This window comes from Coenobita brevimanus, chromosome 63 (genome assembly GCF_032717465.1).
Source record: "Coenobita brevimanus isolate Jiangsu-jjx chromosome 63, ASM3271746v2, whole genome shotgun sequence".
Taxonomy (NCBI): domain Eukaryota; kingdom Metazoa; phylum Arthropoda; class Malacostraca; order Decapoda; family Coenobitidae; genus Coenobita; species Coenobita brevimanus.
Genome location: NC_137016.1, coordinates 23,259,820 through 23,265,489, shown reverse-complemented (window position 1 = coordinate 23,265,489; position 5,670 = coordinate 23,259,820).

Below are 5,670 nucleotides of genomic sequence, written 5' to 3'. Positions count from 1 at the left end.
ATGATTAAACTGAAGCAAGACGCCATCGTGCTGAAGACATTAACCACTTGACTGAGGTGGCATATTATTTCTTTGAGTTGTACTACTTTCCGGCGACTTTATTTAGCTTATGGACCACCTGTTGTAGTAAAGAGTCCAATTAAAACTGAATCGAATTACTCAGGTGTGATATCTCTGCTAAACTAAATATACTGTGGGTGTCTTGTCAGGGCAGGTATTAAAAACTGAAAATAAAAGTTTAACTTATGCGACACTTGATTCTGTTTTAAAGGTATTCGTAGCAATTTTAATTATCTAAACCTATTCGTCCCCTTCCTATGAATGGATTTTCATACTTCACTCATGGTAACACAATGACTGTTTGTTCAGCCAGAACCAAGCCCTTGAAACTATCCCGAACAAATTGCCATCTCCTTGAACAAACTGCTGGTAAGGACACTCATATATTCTGTTCCAGCTGACACCGTGCAGTTGTGTCCACCTGAGAGGATACCTGACAGACAAAGAGTCAAAACTTCACGTTGATAAGCCTTTTACTCCGGCTGAATCGTTCATATTGAATTTTTACCGTTCCAGACGCTTTTATTCAAGGTAGGAGAGACTCTTCCAGCTGGAGGAGTTAAAGACAACCTTGCTTAACCCTTGTCATGCAAGAGGCGTTTTATAAGTCGAATAAAGTCTTCAGGAAGTAAGAAGGGTAAGCTATGCAATATCTAATCTTATTCAGAAAATTAACCAGAAAATTAACTTTTGTGAGTTGAGGTACCTTTCTTAAACACACATGACCTGATATGATGTGAACTCCAGATTCACAGACAAATCACAGTCGTTGTTTGGGTGGCTAACTAGTAACAATCGGCTTTAACCCTCTTAGTACCACCACGTCTTTTTGTTGTCATCCACTGACTTGCGGCTTTCATTTTGATTCGGTGATGAACGATGTAAATGACTTTTAAAACAACTTTTAGTTTCTCCTATTTTCACACTTCTATTGATCAAAATCTAACCTGCGTAATTTTTTTTCTTATTGCTTTCTCCAGACGATTTAATTCACTGTCATAAAGACCTGTCGTACTTAATGGGTTAGTGAAGTCCATAACATCCCCTTCAGGTGAAAAAAACTGTGCTCACATGAATTAAAAAGCTTCAAGGTAGGAAGAATACAGTACAAATGTATCACCGGAGTGGCGGGTTAAAAGTTCATTGTTTTTCGTCACGCATCATGTAGATTTTCGCACGCAGGCCATCTCGCTAAATGGACTCCCGCTAAAACTGAGCATCAAATTCCCAGACAAATGACAAATGCTTCCTGAGCGTGTTAAATGAGAGACTGTCATTTGTGGTGGGGGGCAGTTACTGGCGGCCAGTGTGGGCGTGGTGCTGCTGCCTGGTGAATTGTGCTGCGAGGCAATTACTGGTGCCAGCGTGGGCGTAGTGCTGCTGCATGGTTGGCCATTGCGGTGCGGGGTAGTCACCTAGGAGGACTACTGAACCTAATGAAGTGACAGTTAAATCTATGTCAGGAGTCTGACACATGGAAAAACGCGTAGGAATAGATATGAGTATATTATAGTAGTCGGCTTACAGACTCCCAGAAATTGCAGACAGCTCTGCTATGCACGTTCAAGCCGTATTTTACGGTCCAGAGAGGCATCTGCTCCGTAAGGCCAAGGAACATCGCTCTGTGTTACTGGAGAAGAGACCATTTCCCTCCCAGTATTCTATGCAGGTAAAACTGCCGCACTTCATGGCAGGCTTTAATCACTCTGTACAGTGTTGCCTTTTTCATTTTATTCCGGTTACCTCCAGGAGAATCAGTTCAGCTCAAGGAAGTCCTTTTTAGCAGAAGGAATTAAAAATAACATTCCTCAGGCTCTTCGTTTACGATGATGACCTCTTGATTATTATCTTTTTACCACCACACGAAAATATTATCTTAGTAACTTCGTCTGGGGGTATTAAGATAAGGAAGGACCCGTCGTTGAAAGGTGTTAAAATTAAAGATACCTGGAGTGAGTTAGAAGAGAGCAGTATTCGGGTTATAGCGAGACAAGAGACGGAATGAGAACACTGTGGCAAAAAGGATATTGCAGGGAGATACGCAAGGAATGAGTATTGATGATAGGGAGGGCCTCTTATTCAACACTCATGACATGAGTGAAGGGTGGAGTCATCAGCGTATGAGTGGATAGGGTTAGATGTATAGCTTAGAAGGTCATTGATGAATAAAAGGAAGAGAGTTGGTGATAGGACAGAGCCCTGGGGAACACCACTGTTAATAGATCTAGGAGAAGAAGATAGCCGTCTACAACAGCTGCTATAGAATGACCAGAAAGGAAGCTAGAGATGAAGGCACAGATAGAAGGATAGAAACCGTAAGAGGGCAGTTTGGAAATTAAAAATTTATGCCAGACTCGATCGAAAGCCTTTGAGATGTCAAGTGCAATGGCAAAGCTTTCCCCAAAGTCCCGAAAGGAGGATGACCAGGAGACTTAGAGGGAGGTGAGAAGATCGCCTGTGGAGCGTCCCTGACGGAACCCATACTGACGATCAGAAAGAAGGTTGTGATAGGAAAGATGCTTTAAAATTTTTCTATTAAGAATAGACTCAAAAACTTTTGAGATACAGGATGTTAAAGCAACTGGACGATAGTTAGAGGGTTGGGAATGGTCATCTTTCTTTGGGACTGGCTGAATGAGAGCAAACTTCCAGCAAGAAGGAAAGGTACAAGTTGACAGACAAAGGCGAAAGAGTTTGCCTTGCCAGGGTGTATGCACAGAAGCACAGTTCTTGAGAACAACAGGAGGGACTCCATCAGGCCCATATGCCTGATTAGTACTGAGGCCAGCAATGGGAGAAAATACATCAGCTGAAGAAATTTTAATGTTAACCATGAGGAAGTCAGAGGGGGGAAGTATATATATATATATATATATATATATATATATATATATATATATATATATATATATATATATATATATATATAGTTACATTGCCTATGATTTCATCATACTTTGTATAATTCTAACGTACAGTATGCTGCATGTTTGATCACGATTCGCCTCTCGGCTTCCACAGTGACCAAGCTTCCATGTTCTACCTCACTCCCCACTTCTCCTCCCTTATAGTAGGGTAAGTCGTTCTTTCTGTTGTTCAAAGCAGGAGTGTCAACTCTTTGTCCCCTATGGCTTCATTTGCGTGTCCTTCTTACAAGTTGTATCAAGCTCTGCCGGCCCCTATATAATGAGCTCAGTCTCTGCATTAATTGCCACTTAGATCTACTCCTCATTTTGTTCACATCTCTGTCCTCCCCTGTACAGTTGTTATTATTTTTGTGAGTGCTCGTGAAGTCTCCAGCCATCTAGCTGCTGTGTAATTTGAGTATAAGTGTTGTTGCCTTTTTTTTTCTTGTACTGTATAGCATAAGGTGTTGGTTCGTGGGCCTGGTGAGGTTTTTGTGATTAATGTAAAGTTTTTACTGTCAGCCAGTAGTAATAATATTTTGTATCTGTAATAATATATCTTGCATTAACTGAGCATTATTCGGTTTTCTCATTTTATCAGGGCTGACTTAGATAAAATTACTCTTGCTAATTTCGTGTTAATAGAGGCGATTGCAGTTAACCATATGTTTAACCTGTTTTTTGCCATTACATTATCCTTATGAGTCCTGAATGTTTAGTTGTTAGTTTGAGCATTAAACTTTGACTTGTAATTTTACCTAACTCTTTTGTTTTGAACCTGGAACTTTACGGGAGAGTAGTCATTTTAGTATTCTCACTTGAAGTGTTCATTATCTCTCTCTGTTCTGTACCATAAATTTCGCGACCTCACCAGGATATTCAGGATATTATCATAAGGATATTGCTTGATATTTTGTGACTGTGACTTATTCATGATGTCTACAATTACTACGTTTGATGAAGCCAAAGATTTTTTGTCAAATGTGCAAACAGTGTGCGATGTAGAAAACAGAACAAAGAATGAACTTAAGCTTGTTGCTCAACATTTGGGAATTGCTCTTCGCTTACATCATTCTAAAGATCAAATTGTTGACATGGTTAATATAAACTTGTTTGATGTAACTCCTCCAGATGAGCAAACGCAGATTGAAATAGCTAAGTTACAGCTAGCCCTGCGGGAGGTTCGTGCTAAGGAGGCTGAGTTTCAGGCACGTTCTAAGGAGGCTGAGTCTCAGGCTCGTATTCATGAGGCACAGGCACAGGCTCAGGCACAAATTGAATTAGCTAGGATTCAGGCAGACCATCAGTATCGCATGAAACAAGGTGGAACTGATCATCTAGCTCTGACGATTTTGATGTGGCTAAAAATGTTAAACTTGTCCCTCCTTTTAATGAATCTGATTTAACAAAGTATTTTCAGTTGTTTGAGAGGGTAGCTACAGGTTTTAATTGGCCCAAAAAGTATTGGCCAGTACTCCTTCAAACTGTTCTCACCGGTAAAGCTCAAGTAACTTATGCATCTTTGCCTCAGGATCAATCTGATAATTATGATGTAGTTAAGAGCTTGATTCTTAAGGCCAATGAGCTTGTTCCTGAAGCCTATAGAGTAAAATTTAGGTCAACTTATAAGCAAGATAAGCAATCCCATGTTGAGTATGCAAAAATCAAAGAAGATCTGTTAGAGCAGTGGTTAAATTCTAAGAATGTAAATTCTGATTTTGATAAATTTAAGCAGATGATTTTGCTGGAGGACTTCAAAAGGTGTATTAATAAAGATATAAGCCTATATCTTGATGAGAGAAGAATAGATAATTTGTCTGATGTTGCAGTTTTAGCTGATGAATATATTCTCACTCACAAGAGATATTCTAGAGAAAAAAGGAAAGCTGAGAGTAAGTACGTTGCCTCTACTCAGAGTACATGTAACAGGAAAGAGAATAAAGATGATGTTTCTCAGGAAGTAAATACCAGCTTCACCTCTAGATTTCAGAAAAGTAAATGTCCTTATTGTAGTAAGCTTGGTCATACTACGGAGAAATATTTCAGGAGACAGCATGATGTGAACAAAAAGGAGTCTTTAAATATTCAGTCAATTGGTCTAGTGTCCACCATTGAGAGTTCCCAGAATTCTTTAACCGAGTTAACTGAACCTGCTTTGAGGGGTAAATTAAATTGTCATGATGAAGCTCCTCTTTTGAGCAGTAACGTGGGTGACACTCTCAAGAGTTCATGTGCTAATTTCCTGTCTGATGGTTTTGTCAGTCCTCTGGACAGTAATGACCGGAAATCAGTTAAAATATATCGTGATACAGGTGCTTGCCAATCCCTTATGCTGACCAGTGTTCTAGGCTCTAATGTTAATTCCTCTGATGAAACTCTAATCTTACAAGGTGTAGGGAATAATTACTTCTCTGTCCCTCTGTGCAGAGTGAATTTAGAGTCTGGTTTTCTTAATGGTTCCGTTATGGTTGGGTTGGTTGAGACACTCCCAATGTCAGGTGTAACTTTCTTACTTGGAAATGATATTGGTGGAAGTCAAGTGTGTCCAGCTCCTCAGTTGTCTAGTGAACCAGTGACTGCGACGCAGGATTGTGATGTCCCTGATGTGTTCCATGCATGTGCTGTCACTAGGGGTAAGTCTAAAGTTACTGGTGACTTAGAGGATAATGATGATGATGATGTTATCCTAGCTGACACTTTTCTT